The 15,530-nt window shown below is 43.6% G+C and overlaps 1 protein-coding gene across 13 annotated transcripts in view; it reads right to left on the bottom strand.

Moving 5' to 3' along the window:
- The window catches only part of LOC119024291 (unconventional myosin-IXAa-like), a 143,893-nt gene that overhangs the window by 127,902 nt on the left and 461 nt on the right, over positions 1-15,530 (bottom strand). The gene's annotated exons all lie outside the window — the stretch shown is intronic.

The following is a 15,530-nucleotide window of genomic DNA, read 5'->3' as shown; positions in this document are numbered from 1 at the left end:
CTAGGATGTAGTTTGTGGTGCTGCTGAGCTGTATTCCTTCACACAAAGAGGTCTTGTTAAGCTGCCCTCATTGATAAAAAAGAAAAAAAAATGGGGTGGACAAAACAATAGAAACACCCGTCAGTATAATGTCATACAGTTCAACAGCACCACGAGGAACAACAAACAGACAACCGGGTGTGTTTACCATCGTCACGTTTGCCGTTATCAGTCGCAGACTGTTTCGTGTCCCTCTGTTAAAATGCTTCACTTCGTCTTCACCGTATCGTATTAATTTGCTGGTGGAACGACCCAGTTTCCCCACATGGATCATTAAAATTTCATCTTGCGCACACAGACCCTAACACATGTCCAACACATTGCTGGCGAAACCAAATCACTGCGCAGGACTGGCAACACACACACAAACAAACACACACACACACACACACACACACACACACACACACACATCTAGAAAACAAAAGGCACATCTAATCACACACACACACAGTCCACAATCTAGACATGCAGCACAGACGCCGTCTCCCCTCCCCCTCCCTCCCTCCATCCTTCCAGCCACCAAATCCACTTAGAGGCCAGTGTGCGACTGGCTGATTGTTTTCTCTCTGGCGGCAGCTGCTCTGCCTCCCTCCTCTGTCTCAACCACCTAATCAACTGTCAGTCAGCCGGAGATGGACTGAAGAAGTGGGAGATTTAAAATTTCCTCCAGGAATCAACGCGGGGCTCTCTGAATCTTTCATTTAAAGCCCTTTGCACAAGTGTAATGCATACGTGGACTGAAGAAAGGATTCAAAAGCAAACAGCTTCTAGCAACAAAGATGCCATTCAAACAGTTAAAACAGAATATGTCCCACTGTCATTGTCAGTATCACAACTTGCCTGGACCAAAAACAGGAAGGCTTAATCACTGCTGTGTAAGACGTCTTTGGTTCTGCTAGTGTGACCTTGTGTTTGCTGAAAAGGCCAAAGTTAGGAAACCTCATCAGCACACAGGAAGTGACAAGCGTGGTTTAGTAGTGACGCTCGTGGGTTTTTACGAGACGAAGAGTTCTCCACGTTGTGTTTCAACAAATACAAATTCATCTCCGGCGACTGTCGTGAGCGGCGGCGTCACAGTCGGGCGGTGATGCGAGAGACAAATGAGCTTTTAAAGACTGACACTCGTTTTTACAAGCCTGTATTAATGGATGCACTAATGAGATTGTGTTTTGTACAAGCATACTCACAAACTCACACGCATTCACAAACCGTGTTTAAACCAGCAGTGGAGGGATGAATTGATGATGAAATGGAAAATGAACCGCTAATTTATTGTTCGATTCATTAATTGTCCGTTTTCGGCTTCTCCAATGAGAGGATCTGCTTATTTTCTCTGTTTCAGATCTTTGTAAATCGGATATTTTTGGGGCTTTCTTATTGGTTGTTAAAAAAAAAAAAAAAAAAAAAAGGAAAGACATTTGAGGACATCCGCTAGGCCTTTCACGATTTTATGACATTTTTATGGACAACTAGTCAATCCAATTATGAAAAAAATACCAAATAATGAATTGATCATGAAATCATTTGTTGCAACTGCCCAGCCTGCGATGAATACTAACCTCGGTGCTTCAGTTTTTACTGAACAGCGAGCACCACGCGAGGCCTCGTTCAGACCAGGTCAGGCATTGCAGTTGTGTTGTAGGACTATGCTGCAGGGTGGAGTTAAATATTGTAACTTTTGGCCACAGGGTCGCTGCGTTTTTGTCTTTGTTTTTTGTATCGGCAAAAATGATGGAAGGACTGGGGTTTTCCAATTTAGTCAAAATGAGGCCAGAGTGAAAATGAAGGGTCTTCATGGGTTTTCGTGGGTTTTCATACTTTATGTTCATCCCTAAATCAACATTCAGGCGCTGAGAAGCAATAGAAACTAAATTTAAACATCTGATAAAGTGCAAATATATATGATATAGAACCATATAGTGATACTTAAGCCTGACCCCGTTACATACTGAAACACGGCAGAGAAACAACATGAATCATTGATAAATAGTCCATAATTTCACTGTGCATGTGTGCGTGGAGCGTGTCATCACTCAAAGACCTTTCATTCACACCCATGTTGCCGCAGCGGGCCAGCTTTCACACCCTGCTCTGACTGAATGAAACCCCACTGTGCTCACCTTGACCTGAGCTTTAACACACACACAAACACGTACGCACACACACAAACTGTCTTTTCACTACTATCACACCTTCAGCCACATTAACACACGCTCTCTCTCTCTCTCTCTCTGGTGAGACTTTTCAACACCGTGACAACAGCCAACCACATCACAGCTACTCAGAAGCCATGAGCCAATCGCCCGCCTCCCTTCGTCCATCACCGACCTATGAGAGAGCTCCGTGCGCTGCTCGTTTTACATGAGCAGCTTTCATCATTGCTCTAGATGAGACTATGGAGCTGCTGCTGCTTTGTGCGCCTCATTATTCCGAAGATGGTCTGCAGCCTCGGAGGGAAAACAGAGCTTTTCATTAACACAGCGGCTGGATACAAACAACATTTCGCCAAATAGCATTAACTGCAGCTCGTTGTTCATCATCTTTGTGTCACCTGAATATCCTGAACTGCTCCTTTAGGCTCCTCTTTGTTATCAGTTTTTATTGCTCCATGCTGTGTCTGTTGCAGAGGTCCACCTTCTGATCATATAAAGATTTGTTTCTATTAGGGCTGAAACAAACGCTTATTTTCATTACTAATCAACCTGACAATGATTTTCTCAATTAACTAATTAAAAAAATAACCGTAACACTGAACTTCACAATTCCTAAAAGCCCATACTGACACGTTCAGATGTCTTGTTTTGTGCAACCAGCCGCCCAAAACCCAAATACATTGAATTCACTGATGACAAAGAAAACCAGAAAATATTCACAACTGAGAGATGATGTTAATTATGAATTTATCTGCAGATCTATAAAACTGTCCAAAGATGTCAACAAAAGCCTCTTTAAACATCACATTTTTCCACAAACCACAGACATTTAGTCTAAATTTGATACAACTCAGAGAAAGGAAACAGCAAATCCTCACAGCTGAAGAGCTGGAAAGCATGACATTTTTAACATAAAGACCTTAAATAATTTATTCATTTTTTAAATAGCTGCAGATTAATTCTCTGCTGATCAACTTATCCTTTAATCGACTGATCGTTTCAGCACTTTTGCTTTGGCGAGAGAGAAAAAATACGGCTGTAGTATTTTGTGCATCAATCCATTTTAAGCTACCTACTGAAAACATCAATATCATAGTATACGAATCCCTCTGTGACAAAGCCACCAACAAAAAAAAAAAACAACACACTGACCTTAGTAAAGATTACACATTTTTGCAAGATGTGAGAAAGTCTGCAACAACACACCTGGTCAGACTAAAAATCTGCCTCTTCTTATGAGGTTTCACTGAGTCTGTTGATAACAGAAACATAAGAATAATCCATCTTACCTGATGCTGCTTCTGAGTTCATATAAAAACAGCACAGCTCCTCTCTGACGCTCATCAGCAGTGACCCTTATTGTTGATTTGAGAGCGAGAGAGCGAGCCTGGCTCCTAGCAACTGCTGCCTGTCAGGGAAGGTTGAAGAGGTATGTGGCCGATAAATGAATGAATGGATGATCTATAGCACAGAGAGCTGGAAGAAGGGACCAAGATGGGAGCCGCGAGGGCCGACAGCAGCTACTGATTCCTTCATTAACATGCGGATAATGAGGATGAAAACAGGAGACAACACAGCTGCTGTGGATCTGTATTGTTATGACGAGCATTAGGATCCTCAGTAGCTGATTTCTGTCTTTGCCTGGGTCCATAAACAGAGCGTAGAACAGTGCCGACTGTTGCTAAGCTGCTTTACAACTAATCATGTTTCACTATCGGTCAAATTACTTGATGAATTTATACTGGAATATGTCAGAAAACAATGTTTACCAACAGCTCCAATCTCATTTGCAATCATACAGCTTAATTAATGTCCTGATGACAAACTGTTTATCAAACTTTCAGCTCTAAATTGCTTTAAAACCATATAAAGATGAAGAAAACAGAAAAATGTTTATGGACCCAAACAAGATCGAAACCAGCTCATGAGGCCTGAAAGCGCATTAAGAACAATCAGCTCAGTGACCATGATATTATCTTAGCATATAATGTTTTGGCAAACCACAGTTGATGTGTACCAAATGTGACATATCCCACCTGTCACATCAGGAGGTGCAAGGAGAAGGTGGTGGCATTATTTTATTACACTCCAACAAGGCTGCCATAACAGGCGACCTGAGTTCAAGTCACACCACTGGATAGTTCAAGGATACATTTCCATCACTACCTGCAGAAACCAAAACCGGCTACCTTTCACAAGAAGTCGGACCATCTCTGTCCAACCAAAACAGGGGGTATATAGGGTATATTTACCATATCCAAGTGGTTTCAGTGCTTGGGGACAAGCAGACAAGAAGCACAAGAGAGAAATAGACAACTGAACCTGAAGAATAATAGTTCAAAGTGAAAAAAAATGAAAGTAGGAGAGAGAAAAACGTGACAGAGAGACAAGGCATAGCCTCTGATGAGCATTTAAGGAGCCCAACAGGACTTTTACAAGATTATTCAAATCAGCTGGTCGGTTATATGATATATAATAATAATAATATCTCAGAAGATCCAATCAAAATTGCTCACAGATAAGTCTTCAAATGGATGGTTTGGCTTGAATTTCAATTCAATTTGCAATGATATTAAATAGCAAAAGCCAGCAAATGCTCAAATTTGATAAACAGGAAACAATTAATGAAATATAATTAAATAATAATAATAAAAATTAAAAAAAACAACAAAACAGAATCCAGACAAAACATAAAGTGAAGATGAGTGTTTCTGGAGACAAACATCATCCACTAATGATGATCCTGAAGACAAAAGACAGATCCCAGCTATTTGATGTGTCACATGACTATATGTTTAACTGCCAAAGCACAAGTTCACCTCCTCCACATTTAACAGGTAACAGGGGGTTATTTACATTTTAGGCAAATTGGCTGCTACTCTCATCCAAAGAACGATTGCAGCTTCCTGATGAAGGACAGAACCTCCAAACATTAAGAGAAGTCTGCAGAGTCCTCACCTTCAGTGTCTCAGTCTGCACATCATGTGATTGTGAGCCAGTGAACCAACGACTCCTACCTGTTATATTCGTTTTGTGGCGTCCCAGTTAGGTGCTTTGCACCAAAGTGGGTCAGGCAGCAGGACAGAGCAACTTTGAGACAACCTTGCAAGAATGACTAAGCTTTTAGGGCTAGAAAACAAAGAAGAGACGTGCGAGAATACAGTAGAAGGAAGACGACTACAAATACGATACTACAAATCTACAAATAGAGGACTGGGTATCAGTGGATTTCTTTTTGATACAGGTGTTAGCATTAATATTTTTCACCTGCTTTACCTGATGTAAACATGTTTTTTCAGACATACGTGAACTGAGATTATAACCCGACACGAAGCCAGTGGAGCCAGTTGGGCAAATCAAACTATTGCCAAGTTTACCAACACCATTTTTAAACACCAAAAATATTATTGGTCAAAACAGCCACATCAACTACAGCCTGGTCAACTACAGTCATCAGCAGCGAGGAGATGAAGAGGAAATTCCCCAGACTCCATTATAAAATTGCTCAATTTTGTAATGTTTGTTCCGTTTGAAATGAGTTGGGGAAAACTTTCTGAAGCGCTGTTTCAGGCATATTCTTAATTATTTGGGACTTCTTGTAAATTCAGCAGATGTTACAGCCACGGTTCCAGCTAATGCTTAATCTGCAGAATACACTCTCAATTCATCTGTCGTCTATAAAATGTCCCAAAACGTTCCATGGCAATTCTAAAGCGCAAAGTGACATCTATAAATGTCTCATTTTGTCCAACCGGCAGATCGAAAAAACAGACACCCAGCTGACAGTGATATAAAACTGAGAACAGCAGAAGAATCGTTGCGAAGATTCACTGGAAAAACAAGACCAAGATCATCACGCAAACAAGAAATCCCTTTGGAACTTCGACAGTCTTTTATGCTTAACATGAAAGACATATTTCGGTCAGCGTCCGCATGGTGTTGATGCACAGCTACACCTACAAATAAACAAAATGCAGTAAAGCAGAAGTATTGAGAGAACAGTCTTCATCTGGTGCTTCATCAATCTGAGCGCCACACCCAAGTCCTGGTCGCAGAATGCTTTGTTCTGGCTCTGGCCACCACTGTCTCTCTCTCCCTCTCTCTCTGTCACACACACACACACACACACACACACTGCCAGAAGCATATTGCAACAAAGCAGTGGCAGACAGTGGGTCACACGCTCGCCTTGCCTGCCTGCCGTGTCGCGCATGTATTCAAATTCCTCTCGCGTGCGTGTCGGCTGCCAGCGCTCTTCGGCAGGGCTTCATTTGGCCACGACTCCCAAACCCGCAGCCAGTCCACGGTGACTGAAACCAGACGCTGCTCAGAAAAACTAACTGACAGCACAGACGGCCCAAATATGAGACAAGCACTTATTAAAGACAGTAATTCAGCTCTTGGGGGAAGTGACACAGGCGCTGAATAACTCAGCCTCCTGAGTCTGCAGGCATCCTGTCAAATATGTTTAGCAACTGCACCACAGAGGTGAGAGAGATGTGACATTATCGGCTGCCTCCGAACCCCAAAATGACACGGTGCTAATTGCAGCGGGTAGGGAGAGTTTTTTTTTTTTTTTTTTTACTACTGGCTTTTTTCCACAGGCACATAGTCTGAGAGCGGCTGACTGCACCTAGATCTGTCAATCCGAGCAGCAGCTCCATCAATCTTCTGGCAACATAGTGAGACAAACAATGCAAGCGTCAGCATCAGCGGCAGAGCTAAAACACCGACTGAGGGCGAATAACGACCACCTGAATCCACTGAAGCGCTTTAAGTGGAGGTTCAAGGGACAAGCCAGCCTGGGGGTTTTCAATCAAGTTTTCCACTTCCTAACCAATGCAAATTACAGGCGACTGGAGCTTCACAGCATCTCCTATTGGAATTAAAATCCGAATTTGAGAGTTTTCAGTACATTTGTGCATCACATCCTCCGAGCCTCCTGCCATTGTTTTCTGTGGGTTCCTCAAACCAATGTCCAGCTGCGAGAGTCATGGTTTGGCTCCTGGCCACGCTCAGCTGCTCCACTCATGCAAACAGAATAAAATCACTCTTGGTAAACAAAATGATTAACGGGATATTTTTTCATTCTTTTCATTGATCACTGGAAAGCCTGGAGGCTTCTAGGGACTCAAAGAGGTGATCAAAGACCTGTCAGCAGGGCAGAAGACTGCCGGCTTAGTGCTCGGACCGGGGTCATGTGGATCATGTGGATGGACTCTCTGGACAGGAAACCACCCAGAAGTCGACAAGGAGTAGAAGATAAAGAGAGAGACTTAAAGGGAAATTCTGGTTTCATGTAGTTTCAGTCCTATTTTTGTCCTTTTGGCAATCAATCCTATCAGTTATGAAAACAAAGCTGACTGCTGAGAAATGTGACAACATCAAAATGATGCCTATCATGTCAGATTTAAACAAACTCAGAGGTTTTCTGAGAGCAGAAATGCAGCCGAATGCCTAAATTAGGACCCAGACTCTCTGCTGTCAGACACCAGAGTTCACAGACCAACTTCCTGGTTCAACACTGGTGCACTCACTTTCAATTTAACATCCAAATAAAGTGGTGTATAATCTTAGATAATCTGACCAATCTGTTGGATTGTTTACAGCCAGTTTGATTGTGGAGCCGCTCCGGTTCATCACCCTGTCTGACTTCAAAATGAACACAGCAGGACCAGAGATATCGCTTTCATATTGCACATATTCTGGTAGGCAGTTGACAGTGAAAAACCTCTAAAAACACACTAAACACAACTAGAGTGGGGAGGTCAGGCTGTAAACACTACCTGCTCTGTGCTAAATGCCAGACAGACACAATTAGCGATTAGCTGGTGAGCGTAGTGGAGCATTTAGCAGCTATTTCAGTTAATGGAAACCAAAAAATAAATAGATGAAAGAGAGTAAATATTGACTTTGAGTGGCCATAGACCAAACCCAAATGTAACTGCTGCATGTGTACAAATTAGAAACTGTTTTCTAACTTGTTTGTGCATCGAAATATAGGGGGTAAGGTTTCTGCTGGCCAAAACAAACCCCAGAAAATTTCATTTCCCAAACACAACATATTGTAAAATTGAGAAAGATACAGCGATCGATCGACCAGAGACCGGAGTCGGCCGGTTTTCAGCCTGACTGGCCAAACGCTGAGCTTCAGCCTATTCCTTCTTGGGTTTTTGAGTGTGAGAATTTGTGAAATTATTTTTGTTTCTTATAATGTATGTAACCAAAATAAATGATTCATTCATTCATTCAATCGCAGGCAGCTAATTAGTGTCATATGATATATGATATATGTGATATATTTGATTCTGTAGCGGTCACATTGGACCCGCTCCTCCCACAACACCTAGAAACAGACAAGAAGACTGAAATCAGTGCATCTGCAAACACTGACAGAAAGAGGTGACTAGAGGACAGTTAAGACCAAATCCACCAGAAGTACATACAGCACTGCCCCCAACTAAACAGGCTCATTTCACAAACCCGAGGCCAGCTGCACAAATACCAACACATCTAAGTACAAATGCCTGCCTGTAGTGGTTCACTCTAAAACTGGAAGCTTTATATCTTCTGCCAGAGGGCAAAAACCAGAGGTCACATGAGCTGAATCTTCAGGGCCTGTCTGGAAGATCCAGAGAGTTCGGTTAATCCTAATACCAGCGATAGCAGAGTCTGGGGCCCAACTGTGCGGCTGAGCCAGAAGTTCATTAAAACATCTCATAGATGCACGATATACAGAAGCTAGTGGTGTCATGCAAGAGCTGGCAGCATAATCTGCAGAGAGGGCTGGCTGGCTGGCTGGCTGGCTGGCTGGCTGGCTGGTTGATTTAAAGGAATCCCTCAACATGTTTTAATGCCTACACACTTTCTCTTAATCATCCGGCGCCCTGTCAAACTTTATCTTCCTGCCTCCCCATCTGTGATCAGCCGAGCAGGATGGAGCCGAGCGTGGCGATGCTGCTGGCTGCTCCCTGCCCCGGGCGGTGCCAGGGGACTGATTCATGCCGTCACCAGCTGCCGCCTGTTGCAAGATTCAGGATCAAGCTCTCCAGTTCCCCATGTCCCGAAAATAAAAACACCTCGGCAACAAAACCGAGACGCGTTTATTTGCACAACGTCGTGGTGTTTATGCCCAAAGCAACGACAGCCATAGAATGAGGTTAAATGAATAATATGGGGAGATGTGAGAAGCGGTAATGGATGCAGAAATTCACGGAGGGGCCCGGCTTTGAACGGCTGAGAGAATAACAAACATCAGCGCCCCGCTAAGAAGCAAACCATGTTGGAATCAAAAGGACTTCTGCTATCATGCTAACAATCTGACACATATTATACTACAGCAACTCCTTTAAAGGAGACTGGGGAAAAAGTGAAAGTGAGTTTAATATAGTCGGACAGCTACACAAGAAAGAGGTAGGACTTCTTGCCGGCTGTCTTTTTTTGTTCTAAAGAATATGTAAAACCTAACAAGGAAGGCGTTTTCATGAATTAACCCTGATTATGGATGACGCATTAAAGAAAGGGAGTAGGCGTGGCTGTGGGAGGCGATCCTCGTCTGACTGAGACGGTGGTCAATATGATGGCGCTTCACTTAAACACTTAAAGTGTCTTTTCCATTAGAGCTTCAACGCTGTGACGAATCACTTTCAGTCTCCGTGTCACATGAGTGTAACAGAGGTCAGCAGGTCAGCAGGCGGCCTCGACCAGCAGCATGAACAGCAGACGCGTGGCGGCGGTCACGAATCCACTGAATGCTTCAACCGACTGAGATGATATTCAAGGAAGTACACGGGATCGCTTTTAAATGTGAAAATGCTAGATCTTCTTAAAGTGCTCGTCAGAATCTAAAGTAGAAAGAATGTGACCAGATGTGGCCAAAGCGCATGAACAGCCTCCATAAAAGAAACGTCAAAAAGCTGTTAATGTCCTTGTGGGGTTTCTTTTTTAACTTCATCATGTCAAATTACCGTTATCGTTATCATGGGCGGCACATCATGAAAAGCATCGTATTATGAGTTACTCCATGATTCACACCCTTAGTAAAAGGTATATTTGTTAGGGACTATTTTCCACGGCGGATGAATGCACATTTGGTGCTCTAGTGAGTATTTGCTGCAGCAGGACTGTATCTATTGGCGCCTGTCAAAATATTTGGATTTGGATACACTGACAACACTTATTAGAAGGATCCATTCATTGTTGGTTTTGTTTTCTTTCCATGGGATTTGTTGACAACCACAAAAATAAAGAATATATCACTAGCGTGTTTCCTTTGAATAGAAAGCTTTTTGTATCTGAAACGTTATCAATAAATAAATCAATTTTGCACACACGCATGACGAACAGACAGCGACAAACACACACCAAGTACAGGAAGACGTGGCGATTACTACGCAGACAGGGGCCTCTAATGTCCAGACTGGGTTGCAGCTACATCACCCATTGTTTTTAAGATTGAAGGCTGACATATAAAACCCCACAGCTCAGTGCAACCAGATCGTGCTCCATCTCTGGGAGTTGTTGAAAAGCATTCTGGGAAATAAAGACTGCAGTAGAGGCTGCTGATGAGGGCTGGAGGAGCAGAAAAGTAAAACGTAAACAATCAATCAATCATCGAGAGGTTACTATTACCTTCAAATTGATTACAATGCAGCTCCAGCATGTAAAAAGGACTGAGGGAGATGCAGGGTGATTTGATTCATGAAACAACCTCAAATTTCCTCAGACAAACACCACTGACAACAATGGAAACCTGACTACTTCAATATCTCCTCAAATCTTCTCGTCTGTGTCCGGACAAAGACAGATGCTATTTAAGATCCACACACACCACCTCCACCATTGTAGAAGGCTCTAAAAATACACCTGGTTAGAGATGCATGTAGCCGCACCGGCATGGTATGCACAGCATTGACCTCATCCCGGTATTGTCTTACACGAAGCCTTGAGCACCGCAGCAGCAGGTTGGAGCGCGATCCGACTGCTCAAGCAAGGACACCAGCGGGATCCAATGGCAACCAGTTAGAGACAACACAAACCATTTTTTCTTAAAGAGGTCAAGCAGGACAGTAATGCAGGTCAGTGTGTTTGTGGATTGAAATGATTTTCATCAGTTTACAGCGGACGGGCCCTTTAGCTAAATCTGCTGATGAGCTTATCTCCATGATCTAATGCGGACATCATCATCAGAGCTTGTAGATCACGATAAATCTGTGAGAAAACTGATCGGATGATGGTTAAAAAAGGTCAGCGAGGAGATCGTATAGATGGGTTGTTTTTCTGCTGAAAAATTAATAAACAGAGTAAAACCACGTTGATCGTGAACGTACAGTCTGACATTATAAACATCCTAATGTGAGTAGATATTTTACGTCTCATTTCCACAAAAAACATTTCAGGCAGTTTCAACCTCGACTCACTGAAATGATGTTTATGTACAATTGATCCACAATAGCAATTAGGTTTAGAGACAAACATAATAGTTTTGTAGTAATAAAAAGTTAATTAATTAAATGTTAATTAACATATCTCTAAAGTCGGCTACATTTCCGGTACTTGAGGTATCAGTGAAATGTGAAGACGTACGTATTTCTGACAGAACATCCAATACACACACTCATTTCAGAGGGAATCTGCAGGATTAATACATTAATATTTACCAAAACCACAACCTTCCCTAACCTCAACTAAAGCACCTTTGTTGCCTGAACCGGACCACACACAGGAGTCTGTACATGAACCTTAGACTCTGTGCCCTGTAATCCCAATCCCTTTCTCTACTCCAGTGTGGCTCCATTTACTCCGAAAATCTTTTGCCTCTGAACATACAGTAATCCTGCAAGCAATAAGGTTTCCCGCCCCAACATAACTGGAAAAACAGTCTATCATGAGAGGTTTGTTCACATCTGACATGTTTAAATAAGTGAAAGGCAGCAATGTGTCATTTTGTCTTGGTTCAGATCAACTAAACCAAACTGCAGGGGTTAAAAAAAAACGCCTAAAAGAAGACGCTTCCCGCATAAATGCACCACAGTAAATCCACTTACATGGACCTGGATGGTTTCTGATAAAAATCACACAAAGCCTTTAAATGTTCCACTAAATCTCGGCAGGGCTGCTCTGATCATTCGGCACGGACGGCGCACTGTTTCTCCTCTTTCTGGGCGTAAAGAGTTCCTAGATATTGATTAAGCATCCGTAACAGTCTGAAAATCAAAGGAGAACAGGCCCCGAGTGGTTCAGATGGACGCCGGGTGATGGTGAAAGACAGAAGAAGACTCATTAGTGTCAATGCTGAAGAAAACGCTGACTGTCTGCGTATCTGTAGTGTCTTCAAACAGCTCCAGAAAAAAAAGGGATTAGAGGCGTATATGAATTGTTAAAATGAACCACAACGGATGTTTCCTGGGATTGTTTTTTTTACAATGTTTACGTTGTCTGCGACTGGGTAGAAAGAGTCAGTTCACTCCAGCCGTGACGTCTTCACCCATCACCCGTCTGAAAACTAAGCGACTCTGAGCCTCTTTAGAGCCGCGTTCACTAGTACACTCGCTGGGCAGCTGGAGCTGTCAAAGCGATGTTTTCAGTGCGGCTCTCAAGGGCTTTGCCACTTACATAATAACCTGAATGAAATGTTAATGTCAGCAAAGTTGACAGCGCAATGAGGGATTTCTCCCTCTCCCTCGTCCCTCTGCTGCAGGAGGTGAGAAGCTCTCGTCTGTCCTGGCATTTCAAAATAATCCACCTGTAATGACTTTATCTCCTTCCCTGTGGCATTTCGTGAACGTTGCCACAGGTCGGCTGAGACGCTCGTCACACGCAGCCGCTGTTGCTCAACAGAGGCGCTTCAGAGGAGGAGGAGGAGGAGGAGGAGGAGGAGGAGGGGGGGGGGGGGGAGGGGGTGGGGGGGGGGGGGGGGGGTGTCACCTCTTGAAGCCATTGGGCTTGTGGACAGAGACCTCGGGGGCGCTGCTGGTCTGGTCTGACTGAAGCTTGTTTTAACATGTCAGCTGACTGCATTCAACCTCATTTCAGCTCCAACTGAAGCCCGGACAACAAACCCCACAGTGTTTGTGACTGGGGTCGACAGGGTGGCAACGATTAACTGATTAGTTTCAACTAACACATTAATCAGCAACTATTTTGATAAAAGAGTAATCATCTTTTTTTTTTTTTAAGATAAATAGTGAGAATTGTCAGATTCCAGCTTCTAAATGTTCTGGTTTCTTTCCTCCTCTATGACGGTAAACTGAATATGTTTGGGTTGTGGACATGACCTGTCACCTGAGGACTGCATCTTGGGCTTTGAGAAACACTGATCGACATTTTTTCCCCATTTTCTGACATTTTTTACAACAAGCAACGAAGCGATTGATTGAGAAACTGATCCAGAGATGAATCGATAACGTTTAAAGTCGTTAGCTGCAGCCTCGGGTGTCAGATTCACACCGAAAGAAAACAAAACAGGTAAATCCAACTGAAGCATTTTTGACCATTTACGCTCTGATGCTCTTAATCCGTGCCTTCTATCGACTCCGTGTTCCAAAGCAAGTTGTAACACAATGGTTTTCTGAATGAAAGCCCACATATGATACAAACACAACGCTGACTTCACCTCCACAAATCCAACATGTTTTCACCTCTTCGTCCGCAGACTACAGCTGACCTAAATCTGGAAAAGAGCTGCAGCTTACAACTACAGTCATCATCAGTTTATCTCTTGATCAGAGCTCCAGCGATTGGCCAACTATTCCGATGATCAATGAATCGGTGTGAGTCATTTTAAAAGGAACAAAGTAAAAATTCTATTATTCCGGCGTCTTCTGTGCGAATACGTCCTGGATCCTTCACTCCCCCGTGACAGTAAAATGAGTATCTTTGACATGCGGACAAAACGAGGCATTGGAGGAGGTCGTGTCCAGCTCTGAGACACACTGACTGACATTTTCTGACCTTTTATGGCGCAGAAAACAACGAAAGAAATTGATAAGATGAACTAAAGATTAATTGACATTGAAAGTAGTGGAGGGAGGCAGCTCTACTGTTGTTGATTTCCTGGAATAAATGATTAATTGTTCTTTCAATAACATAATACAGTAGAAATGCTCACTGTAAAAGTGAACTTGTGTTTTTTTCTTCACTCCTCTGTGACAGAAAACTGAAAATCATTGGTTTGTGGACAAAACAAGACATTTTTTTCAACATTTTCTAATCAATAAAATAATCAAAAGATTGGTATCATGATCATTTTTGTGGTCAATAAATTCATATCTTCAAATTGCTTGTTTTATTTTACCATGACTCCAAACCCTGAAGATGTGAGCAGAACAGCAAATACTCCCATGTTGAGAGCTGACACCAGGTCAGTTTTCGCCAAAAATAAATAAATAAATAAAATCTTAATGCAGCTCAGATTTCTGTCCTTTCAGCTGCAACCTTAACAAGTTGCAGTGTGATGGACGTACAGCAGCTTCAGTGTCTCCTGCAACTGCTGTGTTTTGTCTGTGTTTGTTGTGATCAACAGGAGATCCCACCGTGCATCGACACACACACACACACACACACACACACACACACACACACACACACACACACACACACACACACACACACACACACAGCATCACCCTCCATCCACGGCACCACCGCCTTGTTTGACTGTAGGTGCACCCAGCAGCAGCTGAACATCCTGGTGTCCAGACGGCAGCAGCAGCAGCAGCAGAAGCCTCGACGCCTCAGACATGACGAGAATAATGTGACAGACACAGAAACAAACCCCTGCAGCCTCTCACAGGACAGAGCCCGTCCACTGCTCCAGCCCTCTGCGACAATGAGCCCGAGCAGCTCTGGATGGATCCATCTCATTTCTATCAGTGCGTCACGTTTACTGCTGCTGCTGCTGCACTGCACACACACACACACACACACACACACACACACTACTACACTACTGCACTGTAGCCCAGATGTGGCGTCCAGCACACACCATTTTGGCAACATGCGTAACTGCACATTTACGCATTATGTAAGAAAGCAGCGTGACATGTATCCGAGGCGGCGGCGGCGGCGATGAAGGGGGTGAGGTGAGGAGGAGGAGGAGGAGGAGGAGGGAGCCTCGGATCCCTGGGCGCGTACAGGGGGGGCTGCTGGAGGCTATCTAGACCATGTTGATGCGTTTCCCTCACACTAACACACGCTACGTGGTCCGGTGTGAGATGTGAGCGCAGAGCTGCAGGCTGCCAGCTGCTGCCGGAGTGACAGACAGGCGGGGAGCGACCCCGCAGCACGGAGCCTGGTCCCGGGGCTTGACATTCCCCACTCCGAGCCCCGCTGGCG

Source organism: Acanthopagrus latus, chromosome 8 (genome assembly GCF_904848185.1).
Source record: "Acanthopagrus latus isolate v.2019 chromosome 8, fAcaLat1.1, whole genome shotgun sequence".
Taxonomy (NCBI): Eukaryota; Metazoa; Chordata; class Actinopteri; order Spariformes; family Sparidae; genus Acanthopagrus; species Acanthopagrus latus.
The sequence above is the reverse complement of the archived record's forward strand: the minus strand, read 5'-3'. Positions and strand labels throughout refer to the sequence as shown.